The sequence below is a fragment of the Pteronotus mesoamericanus genome, unplaced genomic scaffold (genome assembly GCF_021234165.1).
Source record: "Pteronotus mesoamericanus isolate MK-2021 breed Mesoamerican mustached bat unplaced genomic scaffold, CSHL_Meso_final contig_75, whole genome shotgun sequence".
In the NCBI taxonomy this organism is placed as follows: domain Eukaryota; kingdom Metazoa; phylum Chordata; class Mammalia; order Chiroptera; family Mormoopidae; genus Pteronotus; species Pteronotus mesoamericanus.
In genome coordinates, this window is record NW_026555249.1 from 779,682 (window position 1) to 797,101 (window position 17,420).

A 17,420-nucleotide genomic window follows, 5' to 3' on the forward strand; every position below is an offset into this window, starting at 1 on the left:
ATAAAAGTCAAACATCTTTTATGTTTCATTATACAGAAAGAAATGACATTTATAATTATATTATTTTGAAAATTTACATTTACCTCTAGACTTTTTTTAATTTTGAAATTGAGTTTAACAATACAAGTTTGGTAGTATTTTAATTTTTTTCACTGTCTAATGTAAAACTCACGTATGTAATTATAAAGTACATCTGAAATAGTATCTCCTATATGATATAAATTAACCACTGAAAAAGATTCTAGACTTAATTACTTCAAAGTGAGTAAAACTAGATAATTTTGAATAATTGTGGACTTAGCCAACTCCATGTAACCTGGTTCAAACATTTGAAGTAATGTGTTAATATTTGGAAAATAAAATTGCCATTGAAATATTATTTAATTGTGTTCTCTTGTATCTCCACTAACTTGGTAAAAAAAAAAAAAAGTGCCCTTTTTTGCGTAATGACACAGCTGTGTTTCTCAAATTTTATGACATTTATTTGTCTTAATAATCATTTTGTATTATTACTTTGGGGATTAATTTACCTCGTAAAGCACAAAATACAGGGCATAAGTCTTTGAGAATATAGCACCTTCCCTATAAAGCAATAAAAAATAATTGGAGATAGAGCAGCTTGTACACGTTCATATAAATTTATGAAAAATGAATGGCTGTCATTGACAAACTCTTCATTTTTTAAATACAAAACAGAAGTTACATTCAGCTATGAGAAAGGAAAACCTTTTTTTCCTTCTAGAAAAATGCTATCATCTTTAAAGTCTCTTTCACTTCCATTTCAAAATATTTTCCATCTTAGCTTTGACCAGATTGAGAAAATTATCTCATAAGTTTCTGATACAAAAAAATTAATTTGCTCTATTTTTACAAAATATATTTGTTAGTAATTTTCTTCCTCAAAATATATACTTAATGTGTTGTACAATCAATTATGATCTTTTCTCTTAAATTGATTGATTCTCTAAAAATGTTTAGAGTAATGTATACTTCCATATCACTGTGTTTTATAATTTTATGTTAAAAAGAATTTTCCATTTTCTTAAAATTGACAATTTTATTGACTTTAAATTGTTTAAATATTGTCATTGATATATGAAGTCGTTCCCTTTTTAATTATTGATATTGTTACTTTGGATTGTTTAATTAATTTTTAACATTTTGTAGTGAAATTATTGAAATTATCAAAAGTAATTTTTTTCAATAAGTATTATCTTTTGTTCAATTTTAATACATTGTGCATATAATCCTAATTCATAATTTATCTTCTTTTTATTATTTTCCTTATTTTGCATTCTTACATCTGATTATTTTTTTCCTGGAATCTTGACATGGGACTTTTTTTTAATGATTTTCTACCATGTTTCAGTATAAACGTATACTCTTAAGGTTATAAATTATCTTCCAAACAAAATGTAACTGCATCCTACAAGCTTCATGTGTTGTTTCTTCATTATCATTTAATTTTCTTTTAATATTTCTTAGAAATCATAGGTCACTTGGAAGTGTTTTGTTCCACATAGGGACATTTTCAATTTACTTTTTTTGATAGTTATACCTAGTTTAATTTCATTGTTGACAGAGAAAAATACGTAATGATTTTAATGCTTTAGGAAACAACATATAGTCAATAACTATATCAAATGCCATTGAAAACCGTGGGAATTATTGTTTGGTACAACTTACATCAAAATTACTGACTCTACTTGAGACTCACTATAGTCTTTCCTCTACAGAGCATTATGGGTAAATGTTCACTGAAGCATAATAATTAAATTTAAGAATATGTTTTTAAATGGATAACTTAATGAACTTCACAGCTTGGGAGCCCCCATATAACCATAACCAGATCAAGAAATAAGACAGCGCCCACTGCAGAAGCCAACCTAGTTTTATATCCTAACAACTACACATTTCCTACTCCATGATAGTAACTACTATCTTGCCTTCTAACACTACGGATTAGTTTTGTGTGGTTTAAAATTAATATAGGATAAATTAATAAGAATTATAGCTTTTATTTTAGATAGCTAGAATGTTTCTAGCTATCTGTCATATAAATAATGCTGCTCTGAACATTCTTGTGATGTCTTATATTCATAAACATTCATGTATACCTATGTGTAGGATTGTCAGTCCTTAGTACATGTATTATTAAATTTACTAGAAAATGACAAGTGATTTTCTCAAGTTTTTCTACTGATTTAAAATCCCACAACATTTGAGAGACCCCATTGCCTAACTTCTAACACTCGCTATTTTCAGGCCTTTAAATTTTATTCATTCTGGGTGTGGAGTGATAGCTTCTATTTGCTTGAATTATGAAATCATGAATTTCTATTAATTTGTTTTAATTTATGCTAAAGTACTGATAATAAAATGAGGCAAGTTTTCAAATGTTTATGGGTCATTTGGATACACTGTTAATTGAAGTGCAAAAAACTTACAATTTTTCCTAATGTAATGATTTTTCTCATTTATTTGTAAATGTGTTTCATGTTTTGTGTAAAAAAGATCTTTAAATTTTACTCTCATGAGGATGATTTTATAGCAAAAGCTAATTTTAGTATAGGTCAATTTATCAATATTTATTTATTTTGAATGCAGTTTGACATCCTGTAAAAATAGCTTTCTACCCAAAATTTATAAATTAGATATTTCTGAAATAATACTCAATTTTAAAATACCTCAACATTCAGTGGTTTCAAATAATGCAATTTTTACTAACACATATGCAAGAAACTTACTTTCGGTGGCTCTGCTTCCGCTGCACACACGTGGTGCAGCTGTGTTTTCTCTGCTTCAGGCCTCAGCTCAGCTGGGATGGTCCTCCAAGTACCTCTCACCCTCCTAGGGCTAGAGGGTGCGCTGCGGCATGCTCTCTGCAAGAACAGAGTAAAAGGTGAAGCTCCCAAAACCTCTTAAGTCCTCAGCTTGCAGATGATGCCCTGTCACTTCTGGCTCATTTTAATTGACAAAGCAAGTCAAGCTATTAAATCCAAAGTCAAAAGGGGACAAGAAGGGAAATATACTTCTTTTCTTTAGGGGGAGAAATGGCAAAATCATATACCAAAAACTAAAGTTAATAATGAAATCTACTTCATCAAGTTAGTGGAAATATTCTCATATGTCATCTAATATAATCATTTTAATGTTATCTTTTAGATACCAAATATGCTTAAATCTGATTTCTGGGAATGACCAAGGTATGCATTGTTTTATTTATTTTATTTTTATATAGACATTCTCATTTAGTAGCTGTCATTTATGAAAAAGACTGGCTTTCTTATGCTGCTCTGAAATGCTATTTTTATAAATATGGGCCTGATTTTGATCTTTCTTTACCACATGTTGGGCAATATGCATATACTTGTGAGAAACCCACATTATTTTATTACAGATTTAAGAGTATCTAGTAGTGCAAATCCTCTTTTTTTTTTCTTTTTCAAGAGTATTTTGACTCTCCTTAGAATTCTGCACTCCATGTAGATTTAAAGTCAGATGTTCAAGATCTACCAAAATAAAATGTGATTGTGTTTTGATTGGGGCTGCAATGAGTTAATAGAGAAGTTTGAGTAAAATTTAAATTTTTACATTGATTTAACTTTAATACTGTAAGCAACAATTTATTGATTTAGGTCTTTATTAATGCCTTGCAATAATGTTTTGTAATTTTCAGTACAGAGTCTGGCATATCTTCTGTTAAAATTTTTTCTTAGACATTTAATATTTTTCTTTGAGTTGCATTATATAATATTTTTAAATTCATGATTATAACTCTGACATATAGAAACATATGGGATGCAACCCATAGCTTTGCAAACAATAATATTTTATATTTACTTAATGTAAATGATAATTACATAAACAATATTTTCTATAGTACAAATATATATACACAAAAAACTACTAAATTTACTACTTTATAATGCCCTCCCATTGTCATCTAAGATCCACATCAGAAAGAACTTGTCTTCTTCATCTTTGATATCCTGACACCTAGAAGAATTCTTGATACGTAATTTTCTACAAATGTTTGTGTTAGATTTTTTTTAAAAACAACCTACTACTTCTTATTCTTTTATAACACTTTTGTACTATAACTCCACAAACTCCAGTAGTATCTTCCATTTCCCATTGAGCCCTTGATCTTGGCAACATAGTCTATTTAAGGTCAGAATGTTTGCTTTCTATTATTACAGATATTGAGACTTAACTTACCACTCCTTTATATACAGAACATATGCCACCTGAACATCTGCTGTAATTCTAAACTTCAATTTCTAAATAAACATTGTCATCAATGAATTTTGAGGATGTGAGAGTCTTGCCTTCAGTTCCTCAGCTATGTAATGCAATTTTGGTAAACGTTTTCCAGGTCAAAATGTCAGCTTACCATTTTTTATGTAACCTGCTGTTTTAATTTTTATTTGAAAAGTGTTATGAGTAAATAATGGCAGCAATGTATAAGCTTAGAAATGCAAGCATGGGAAAATACATAGTATTTCTCTATAAATGAAGTATCTTCATAAGGGTGCAACTGTAATCATGTTATTTTTAAAGGAGGCAGGCAGTAAATGATTGAATACAGTCCTGATGTCTGTACATTTTTTATTCATTCTAAATAAAATGTCATCACCGGCTTTAGTTCAACAATGTATACGCTACTTGTGAGTATATACTAAGAACATGTGCCATGATGCTAATTCTCAGCTTCCCCACCTTCTGTGTGAGAATAAGAACAGGGTGTTTTGAGTCAGTAGCCTCAGTGGGACAGAGCACGGTACTAACAATTCACAGAACTGTTTGTTTTAGCCACTTACAGGCCATTGAAATTTTCTAATATAGGTTAACAAAAACTGCATCCAAGACCATGCATAAGCATTGTTCACTTTAATAATATATAACGTCAATAACTGAAGCTTACAAGCACACATACGCAACACTTTATGCAATAGGAAATGGTTACCAAATTCTAGAAAGGGAACATACAAACCTCTCCCTTCAATTATTTCTTAAGCAATGCTTTCTTCTAAATAATTTTAATGTATTTTTGGACTTTACTCTGGATGTTCCATAAGTACCTTACAATCAACAAATAGAAATTATATTTTAAGTATTTCTTAAATAAATGTTCAAATGTAATTTCCATAACCATCCTTCAGTGCAACGTGCATTGTTTCCTTTACTATAGCTGGCAACATAAATTTAGAAATTACCTTTTCTAAGATTATTCCATTAAGAAACTTTTTAACAGCATCTAATTAATTTATTAATTTATGTATTTATTTGTTAAGATAATCCAAACATGAAAAACGATATGTGCATTAAATCTAGCAATATGAAAATTTAGATTCTGTGATGTGGTATGGCAATAAGATTTGTGAAGGAGAAATCATAAGTGTAGAATTTTAGAGAAAAAAATAGCTAGTAGCATGGTAGAGGAGTATGGTTATTGCTGTGTGTGTGCGTGTGTGCGTGTGTGTGTGTGTGCGTGTGTGTGTGTGTGTGTGTTTTGTCTCGTTCTTTATTTTAATTGGAAATACTAAAACCTGCTTCAACATGTGGATGTAGTTGAACTTTAAAAGCAAGAAGTTGAAAATACATTTGAGAAGAGGCAAGAGATATACCTGGGTCCATAATATATGCTCATTCTTCTGAAAGTCTCAGCCTCCCATTTAAAAGAATGGAAAACCTTAAAAAAGTATTTCTTTTTTCTGTTAAGAATTTCTTCCATTTTTTTATTCCAATTTCATACCATTGTCTGTAATAGAATTTTCTCAAAGTAGGAAATGCTTTTTTTGCAAGCAAGAATAATTTGTTTTAAATTCCATATTTTGTAATAACTTATAACCCTATTTTTATATAAAAAGCAATATGAGGAAAATATAGTTCACTAGTGTTAAATTTATTATTGTTGGATGAATGACCACCATGTATATTTCATTCTAACTGTTGAAATTCTGAAGAAAAAATGTCCTAAAGAAGAAATATTTGTTGTATAGTCGTGTAGGCATCAGAAGAAAATGAAATAAGTGGTTGTGAAGCAAAGGAAAATTATTCCTGAAAACTAGCAAAATAAGATATGCCATAGCTTTGAATGTAAATAATTAATTAACAAATCACAGAAATAAAGTGGGGATGTAACTCTTAAATCTTAATTATTGTCTTATACTCAAATGTATAATGTAATGGAACTAAATCTTTGACTGATTATACTATTTTAATACCTACTCTAAATGATGAAGCTCTTTAACTCTCCTTCAACTTAAATGTACTTTATTACTTTATTAACTTATTTACAAATTTACAAGGAGTCTAATCCATGTCAAGAATCCTTCAAAGTATTGTAAATAAAAAGATGGCCCATTTGTGAGGTGATTGAATAGCTAGGGGAAAACAGTCATATAAACTGGTAAAATGCAATAAAATTTGCTAAGTATAATTGCAGCGTTTATAAAATATGCAATGAGAAAAGACAAGAGTGAGCACTTTATGAGAAGGTAGTATGTAAATGTCCCCTGAGGAATCTGTAAGAAAATCTCTCAGTCATTAGGAATGAGCAAGATTGATTTTCTTGGAAGAAGTTAATCCGATGGAACATTAATTGAGCAAGGAGAACTGAGGACGCTAAGTTACCTTCTACTGTGCAATTATAAAGTTCTCATCACAAGAACCAGTATGCAACATAATGAGCTTTGGCATGCTAAAATATGAATAGTATGATCAGAGTGCTCATATGTTGGGGTTCTGAGGTAGAGGACATCTTTCTAATTTCTCACACGTGGGTATCTTCCATTGGGGCATTAGTGCTGTCATCAGTGTGTTCTTCTGAGGAGATCTTAACCAAACTACATGCCGCCTTAATAAAGAGGCCACAAAACCTCCAGATATCATTGTGATGAGTCTTATCAGTTAAGCAAATTGTATAAATTGAGCCCAGACCATAAATCTGGGCTGCTTTCTTTTTTGAAATGGATAACGCTACAATGTCACTCATTCATATTTATTCATGTTTATTTCTTTTTGCATTTTGTCAACTTTTCCACTACATCATTTTTTGAAATTTACCATTTTCTCGACATATTATGCTGAGTCTGTGGATAAAGAAATTAGCAAAACAGACACAGGGCTTACTTTCCAAGATTTATAGTTAAGAGGTAGTCGTGGTTATGCATTAAATCAACCTTGACAAAGTTATTTATTCAATTAAAATTGTGTGGAGTGTTATAAAGGAGATGCGCTTGCTGTTTTAGGAAAGCCTATGCAGAGGTAAACTGTTTAAGCAAGGGACAGTTCCCAAGGCAAGATTTAAAAAAAAAATACTAATGTTATATAGAAAGAATATGGTTCCTCCTACAGCTGCTGTTATTAATGTTTCACTTAAATTAATTATCAGAGCATTTTATCTTCCATATGCATGATTGCTATTCAGTCTGGCTGCACTTAGTCATCAATTTTAACATTTTAAAAAATAAGTCATCTTAGTTTTAGATTCACTGCCACTCCTTCCTCTTGCCTGACACCTAGTGGAAGAGATAATCGGTGGGACAATCACTGGAGCGGCCGAGCGGGATAAATGAGACCAACTTACCGAAAGGAAACAGCGAAGGGAGCTACCTGTCTGGGGCTCCATATCTCACAGAGTAATTAACACTCTGTGCGTTTTATTACTATCGCAGCACACTTACCTGTGCTTTTACTGTATCTTCCATAATAATTTTAATGTATTTCATTATAAAATTTCCTAGTACCCTACTAACAGTATTCTTCAATGATATCACATCACTGGCAGAAAAGCAGCTTTCTCCTCATGATAGCTTTCTTCTCTTGCTAATTCTGAAATACAACATTCATATGTAATTTAATATGATCTCAGATTAGCTTATTCAAGATTCTCCTAGAGTTTGAGGATACTATATAACGGTCTTTATTTTTCTGCCATATCTAATTTCAGACTCTCATAAATGAGAATAAATCAGAATATGGACTTTAATAGAGGGATTGATTTAACTATCATGTAAGGTACACGTCTTTTACAAATTAAAATAACCAATGTGTTCTTGTAGATAAAGCATAGAAATACATGTGAATAGCCTTAAATAATATGTTAAAAGATATTCAGTTGAGGTAAGGTGTAATTCGTTGAAAGCAGCTGTTGACATTCAGGGTTTCAAGACTAAGAGCTCTTTACTGAGAGTAATAGGAAACATATTCACAAGTCGTTCTGGTATTTTTAGGTCCATCGTTGTGTGTGTTTGTGTGTGAGTATGTGTACAGATATGTATGTGTACCCTTTAGGTGGTTTTCAAGTTTCCTTTTGTAAATAATCCTACAAGAAGTTTCTGTGTGTCTATAATTAATGAGATAAACTAAACTTGAAAATAACTTTAGATCTGACTATATTAGTTTTCCATAGGTAGGATCACATTGGTTACTAAAATAGAAAATATGAATGTGTTGATATTTCCCTTTGGAAAATTTAAAAGCACCTTTTTATCATCTCTGATATCCTTATATTCCCTTTTACATTCTATTTTCTCTGATTCTGCTTTTAAACTCCAGTCTCCTTACAAAATTCCACTTTGCCATTATGTTTGAAGTTATCGTTTGTTGTCATTGTTCTTTTGTTTTTGTTTTTAAGGAACGAAATCAGAAAATGTTCTCTATGGCAGTGTGTAATGATCAGAAGAAAATTGTAGTCAAAACTAATTTTAAAAAGGGTCAAGTAGGTTATACTGTGTTGAGACTCAAAAATGCAATTTTCTTTAACTTGAAAGGAATATATTTTTAAAAACTGATGAGGTATTCACAAGAAAAAAAACATAAAGTTAATAAAGTAGGTATTATAAAAAAGAAATTTAAAAAAACACTTAAAGAAGTTGAAGATTACCAGAATCAAATTTAACGGAATGTCTCTATAACAGTACAGTACATGTTTAGGCTAAACCAAAAATCTATTATGAAAAATAATATAAAACCCATATAATTTTGATATTGTAAATAGCTAGGATACCTCCCAGTAGGAAATAATAAGGCCTAATTGTCACTAACAGAGAAGAAACCAGCAAATTATATACAAATGCCTGTGAATTGGTATGTTACTTAGAGGGAAAAGAAAATGACTGAGCCTCTGAAAAAAAATTTCTTTTAAAAATACCTTAATTAGGAAACTTAGATGTTGAAAAATCAAACTGAAAGCAGATATATATGTAAGTTTTTGATATATAGAGGTATGTGATAATTTTCTTGAAAACTTAATCATGTGTTACTTAAAAAAATAATCCCTAATTGAACTGATGAACTACTTCAACAGCCTTGATCTTTTCTGTTTGGGTTGAGAGTAGAGACCTGTAGCATATTTGATGTTCGTAATGCTTTTGAAGATGTAATGCAACTTTTAAGGATGTATTAAACTGATGGAAATTCCTTGAAAAGATAAAAATAGTAATTCAACACATTTTATTTTTTATTTCCATACACAGGCATGCCTACATATGTGTAATATGATCGAGACCTCATGTGAAGCTATGCAAAATTCCTTTGCAGTATCATATCACTGTAAAAAGTTTCAAGTTCTCTCCAAAAAGGAAAAAAAAAAAAAACTGTGAAACTGTGACCTGGCTTTAACTGCTCTGACATGGGTCAAGAAAGCAAAGGACACCCGTGGCCTTCAGTATCTCAGGTATTATTTGTGGAACCCTTAACCAGGAACACATTCAGGTGAAACTTAGAGAAATATAGGGAATTATTGAATATATAGAGTAGCACATACTTGTTGCTATTCTACCTCCAGGCCCTTATCTCAGATATCTCATGCACCGTGGTCTTTGCAGATGAGCTTCTGGATCAGGCCTCATACACATGGAGTGAGTGTGTGGAATTTCAGAGGCGTTACCCTGGTCAGTATGTTTTATGCTCTTATCTAAGCTGCTTAAACATGATTACTGGTTCCTATTATTTATCCTAATATCTCAGAGATCTATCCTGACTATAAGAAAACCACTGAAAACCTTCCGCTTTTACTGACTTATAGCATGCCTGTTACCTTTTCAGTTTTCTTGGTTTGTACATTCATTATCCACTGCTAATTCTCTCCCATTACCTGACAATAATTTTACTTAGCTACCCATGCATTTGAAAACAAACATAAACAAACAAATCTTTATCATACATATTATAATCTGGGTTTCAAATTGTCTGACAAAATAATGGACATTTTCTAGATCATATTAATTACTCACAGTCTGAACTGTATGTTCGATAATATAATTGATCATCCCAATTTGCATGACACCCACGTTTGAAAAAATGGAATTCTTTAGAAACTAGCAGTGTTTAGTTCAAGTATTACAAATAGAGTACTAGAAGATTTTTCTCAAAACTATAACCTATTCTATATTTAATGTTCTACTAAATATTAAATAAATCATAATATTTAAAATAATAAAGGTGAAAAAAGTTTCAGATTTATCTCACAGATTAAGTTCATTACTTACTATCAGGAGAAATTACTAGTATATAATGGAATCTACTTTTCATAATACAGCAAATAAGGAACAATCATTGTTATTGGGAGTGTTCTATCCTGCTACATTATAATGTTTATAGAGCCATTTGTGCTCTTTATTAATTTTAGCTTTACTCATTAAAATGAAAAAGACTTTACTACCAGAAGCCAAGGGTTATTGGAGCATAAGACTTATATATACAATAACAGTTTTATATTCCCACTAATACTTCCATAGTTTACATAAAACTGCCCTGTCCCTTCCTTATTTTAAGCACTAGGCTATTACAAGGGACATCAGAGTTGATAGAGGAATTAATCCTGTGTTTATTATTTATCATGTAACCTCTTCCTCTACTATTATTTCAGAAATATCCTAACACAGTGACTGTCAAATCTGCATTTAATGTGGAAGCATTGCAAGTTAATGGACTTATCTGCACACTTATATGAGAATAAGAGAGAGAGCGTGGGAACACAAAGGCTGAAAGTGAGTCATTTTGATTTGAGAATCAAATAGTAAAGAATGCTGGAGTTTGGCAGGTTCTGCTGGTGTGTGTTAGCGTGTGCTTGTGGGGAGGGGAAAGTTGCATAGCATTTTCAGCCTAACAATCGGTAGAATAAAATAGTATAAATACTGAAAAAAATTATGTGAATATTGGGTCATTCAATCTGTTTTGCTGGGACAATATGAAATCCCTATGTTAAAAATGCGAGCTGTTCAAAGTGTTTTTGCACTTCTCTAGTTTCTTTCACTTCTATGAAAATATAAAAAGCTGCTTATAATTGGGTAATGCAAAATTAGTTCTCTTAATAATTGGCCAGACAATGTATGTGATTTTGGTAAAATTAGGCTTTTTGTTCCCAACAATCAATATACTTATCTTTCATCCCTCCGCTGGTACCACTTATGCCAATATCTAACAGTTAGACTACACTATCTGCTGTCTCTGGCTTTGCTTTTGAGCTGTTTTCCTTTTATTTCCCTTCCAGTGGTCAGCGTAACATGATTCACCTTACTGCACACTTATTATTGCTTCTGAATGATCCCTTCTCATCTACAAACAATGTATTTTTATACGCCCCATAGCTCCAGTGTTACATCTGTTGAATTTTTTCTCTCTGCCTATAGAAGAGACTTTACTTGTCTAAATGAGAATATTTAGGTTACCTGAGGATTTTCTTATTTCTTATTTCCAATTCTTATTTCTCCACTGTAAAATGCCTGTATTTTTAACTTCTATTGAATTCCTTCTTTCTACTCATGTTCCTTTCCAACTTTCATAAACATTTTGCTTGATGAATTACTGTCTTGATATTTTGCTTTTGATCCATCAAATTTTAACCTGGAGTGAAGCAATCATTCCATGTGTTTAACATGCTATTATCTATGATGATATTGCTGATTTACATTCCTTTATCTTACTATTGAACTATAGTTATTAAGTAAGAAGTATTCATTCAAGCCAACTACTTAATACTCAGCTACTTAGCTCTATTATAATCTTATGAGACCACTTTCTAATATGCAGACCAGCATTGACTAAAACATCCTTATGTGGTGTACAACTGTACACATTTTTTTAGTCTGTACCTCACTTACATACAAAAATGCACAGTTCATTGTAAGACCAAAAGAACCAATGACATTTTTATTGGTTTCTAGATAGAAAGTCTCTCTCTCCTTCTCTCTCTCTGTCTCCTGTATCTGTGAGTATGTATGTGTGTATATATAAAATAATTGTCTGGATTGTGCATACATTGGGGAGTTGAATATATACAGATCTTGCAAACATTTAGTAAGGAAAATGTACTCTCAAGTAGAGACCTCTGCAATATTGCTTGAAGTGTATGAGATTGTTAGGCTTTGGAAAGAATATTGGAAAAGGAGATATTTAAGGATTTTACTCACAGGGGTGTCCACCCGTGGCCCATGGACTGCATGTCGCCCAGGATGGTTATGAATGCGGTCCAACAGAAAATAATAGATTTACTGAAAACATTATGAGATTTGTTTTTGTTTTTGTTAGTATTTGTGTATTTAGTGTGTGGCCCAAGGCAACTCTTCTTCCACTATGGCCCAGAGACGCCAAAAGTTTGAATACCCATGATAGAGGTTTTACTTCATCAGAGTTGGACCCAGTCTTAGAGTAAAGGGAAAACTGTTCAGGAGTGAAAATATAGTAAGTGCTCAGCAAATATGTTTATTAGTAACATGCTCAGTACTGTGAGTTTTCAGCAAATACTCTTAATTCAGTTTTATAACTAATGTGTTATTGAATACTAGTTACCAGATACATATTAGTTAAGAAATATTGATGATAGATAAAATTCAGATTAGAAAACTCAAGGGCCTTGTAGAAACATTTAGAATGCTTATTTAGGAAGATTTATTATAAAACACATTATGATTTTGTGAGAAACCTCTCCTTTGAGTTAAAAACTGAGTGACTACTTCATATTTATGAACCTTCTTAGGGGAAAGTAAAACATAATTCTATTTTAATTGTTTCACAGTATTCCACAGTACATAGCCTGGTGATAGGTTTTACATGTTTTCCTTATTTTTTATTTTTCTTTTCCAAACAATGTTGGAATTAACTTTTCTAATGCGTTATTACTTTTCAGCACTTAGCTAATCTCTTATTAGCATACACATAGAGTAGTGGAACACCCAGGTTTGTTGTTTTAAAAAATATCCATACAAACACCAACTTTTTGATATCTATTTTTTCACTGAAGAATGCATTTTCTTTAAGAACATCATTAATAAAATAGTTTTTCTATTTTTTCCAGTATTTTATGTTGTTAAAATGTTTAATTAAGAGTGCGTGTAGGCAGAAAGACCTGAATTAGTTAACACACTTTGATTTTTTGTTTTCCTCAACACACTGTCTATACTATCATTATTAATATGTAAGCACATATACCTAAAGTTCATTAAATTTAATAGGCTAGTTTGACACCAAACTAAACCTTATATAGTCTCTCTTGGCTGTGATTTGGTGGTCACTGGCTTCACTGCCCTCCTCACTGCTTTAGGTTCCCTACTGGGAAGTAGGTTATAGAAAATAAAGAGGCTTTTCAGCCCAGTTCTGCATCTAAACTCTTCTTTCTTCGCTTTAATGTGGTGTGTAATAATGTCCCTACGGGGCGACCCTGTCTCCCATGGTGTATCCATATCCCTACGCGCCTTGCCCTGTTTATGAGAAGTCCACTTATGGTTTCGACTGGAGGTCTGAGAATCATGAAAAAAAAAAAACTTTTTAAATTTGATTCCAGATGCTACAGTGTTGTAAGGGTTGTTAATGTTCTATAGTTTGGTTTTATGAACAATTTATTTTATTTGTATCATTAAAGACGTATTTTTTTCCCAACACTCTCTTTTTATCAATTGAAATTGGATCCTCATATATGTTTTCTATTTCCACATTTTCTTAATTGTATTTTAATTTTGATTTTCTTTAAAGTGTTAGCATTTCCCTCTCACAGCCTGGGGATTTCATATCTGCTTCTATACTTATGTGACTTGTTTTAATAAAAAAAATTATCAACTATTTTAAATGTTTTTAATCAACATCAAGAATCAATTTAAATTTCTTAGTTGTGTTTTATCATTACCCTTTATCCTCCCATATACCTTCTTCCACTTCTACCCATCTGCCTTCCCACTGCAATAAACACACTGTTGTCTGTGTCCATGAATTCTTTCTTTTTTTTATTTTTGCTCGTTGCCACTCCATAGGCCCCCCAGCATTGTTGAAATTTGCATGATAAATTTCCCATTGATTTGTTGTTGGACACTGGACACTTATGTTTCTTCCGGGTCTCATTACTGTGTATAAGGCAGCAATGAGAATGGGAATGCGTATATCTTTCCAAGTGAATGTTTTCATTTCCTTTGGGTAAATATCCAGAAGTGGAATTGCTGGATTATAAAGTACCTCTTTTTTTATTTTTGAGGAACTTCCATACTTTTTTTTTATAGTGGCTGTACCAATTTAAATTCTTCACCAATAGTGCAGAAAAGTTCTCTTTTCTTCACATCCTTGTTAGCATTTATTATCTTTTTCTTTTTTTTTACATTTTAGTGTATTTATTAGAGTGACAATGGTTAACAAAATTATACAAGTTTCCCTTGCATAACCACAACACCTCATCTGTACAGAATACTGTGTGCTTAGCACCCCAAGCCAAGGCTCTTTCCATCACCATGTATCGCTCCTATGTTCTCCTCCACCTCCCCTCACCCCTCCACCCCCCACACTCCCCAATCGCCACACGGTTGTACCTATCCATGAGATCTCTTTTTTTGAGGTAGAGTTGGACCATATATTATTAAATAAAAGAAAAAATATCTTTTTATGGCACGATTTACAAATAAAAGTCAACTTTTTACAGTATATATTGTTACTCATATAAAAACTAGCACAGTTCCAATTTTTATGTCTGAAATCATAAGAGGTACAAGAAAAAAATGAAAATAACTATAGATGTCTTTCATACTCTTCTTTTATCTAAATAGAAAAAAATGAAGAAAAAGTTATTTGAGTAAACCTAAACCACATCATCATAATAGGTAAAGGAGATCTTATGTACAGCTATGGAATTTGGGCCCTGAAATGGATAATTTTATTTGTCAGTTTGGCTTGGCCCTAGTTCCCAAATAGTTGGCCAAACATCAGTCTAGGTGTTTTTGTTAGTTTTTTTAAATGAGATTAATATTTATATTAGTGGATTTTGAGTAAAGTAGATTGCCCTCCATAATGTTGGTGGGCCTTATCCAGTCAGTTGAAGGCCTGATAAAACAAAATGATTGACCCTACCCCAAATAAGAGAGGATTCTTCATTGATAATCTTAAAAATTAAATTGGATAATCAACCTTTCTGAGTCTTCAGGTTGCTGGCCCACAAGGCTGATTTTGGACATGCCAACTTCTATAATTGTGTGATCCAAATCCTTATAATAAATAGCCTTATGTTTATATACATATCTTATTTGTTCTCTTTCTCTGGAGAATCATGACTAATACAGATTTCTGATAAAAGAGAGTACACCTTCTTTTTAAGGATCTGTGGTATATCCACATACAACAAAGAAAAATCAATTATATTTTAGTTTACAAATGTAATAGACCACAATATAAAATCATATTGAGACAATGGAGGAATTCAAGGAAAATTTATCTGATAATAATTTTTAATATGAAGGCTAAGTAGGAGCCATCCTTGCAAAAACTGATGAAAGAACACTTTAGAAAGAGAAAGCAAAACTTAAACATTCCCCGGATTAAAAAAAATACATCTTGAACTTTTCAGAAACCAAGAAAGCTGGTGTGGCTTAAACAACATAAGAGAAAGGAGAAGTGATATAAAATGAAAGTGTCAGAAGGCTGTGCCTGACTAGATAGATCATATAGGGGAAAATGAAAGTAATTTACTCCAAGACTAATCATTATCATAGTATTCTTAAATGATATAATAAAAAAATGTATTTGGCATTTTTTAAATCATGTAATAACTAATATTTATAAAAATAAATAAATTGAGAAATTCAGACCAATAATTAAGCCATAGCATGAAATAACTTCGTTAGAATAGAAGGACTAGATATACAAAGAAGTAAACACATTTGGCTTGCTTTGTTGTTAAGATAAATCGAATCTACTGATAGATTCACTATAGGGTCAAAAGGTAAATCAACAATGATAAGACAAGTGTTCAGGAACTTGCCTTGCAGTGTAAAAAGTGGTGAACTAATCATAGTGTGTTACATAAACATTTGAAAGGGATAACCAGAATTTGAGAGATCAGTTAATATGTCCTGTAGAAAGGGATATCTAAGTTAAACCCAAAGAACTAACAAAAATTGGGCAACAGTTATTTCATCTGAGGAGATATCTATCTATCTATCTATCTATCTATCTATCTATCTATCCATCTATCTGTCTATCTAGACCCAGAAGCTAATGTAAGAGAAAATATTGATTATGCTGCTATTAAATTGAGTCAATTTTAAGATAAGGGTGGATAAATAATGTTGAGCCAATTTATAAAAGACCATATGAAGCATATTAAGGAATCTGGATGTGAATCAGAAAGCAATAGGTAGCTTTAAATGTTATTATACTTGGGAGTGACATGATCAAATTTGCTTTTCAAAAGATCACAGGAGGTGCCCTTTAAGAAAAAGATTAAACAAAAACAATACTGGAAGGGGGAAAAAAAACTCTGTTAGACATTTGTTGCAAGAAACTAGATAGAATAATGGTGATCCAAACTAAGGTTAAAGGCAGAGAAGAGTGTACTATGGGAGAAATCACATGATTTAGCCATTGATCATGATACTAGTCATGGTGGATTTATATATTAAATTGCTTCTCAGATATTCACTTCGATGCCTTTATAGGATACAAGTATCAAAGTCATGGGTTTCCTTTAAGATAAACCAGCACAAGTACAAAGCACAGAAAATGTAAGAAATAAGATGATGAAAACTGATAATTCTTGGGTATGACTGGTGAGCATATAGATGCTTACAATATTATTCTCTCTATTTTTTGTTTTTAAATTTCTAATTAAAATGTATTTAAAAAATAAACAAAAAAACCCCCATACTATTGTACATATACATAGGACAAAAGTGAGGCTATTTATCTATTTTATGTCTTCGCAGTGACACAGAAGTCTGTTGAGAGAACTATTTCCTACAGTGTAGGTGCAGCACAGTCACTGGGATTCTCTGCATACCTCATAACAGAGAGCGCCAGCTTTCAAGCTGAACAGGGCCTGCAGGGAGCCTGAAGGCAGGAAGGAAAGATGATTGTCCACACCAGGGCAATGATTCTGCAGCCCGTTACATTGTGTGTGTAGTTCCTCCCAGGAGGAAATCTAGGAGGAATTGGAAATG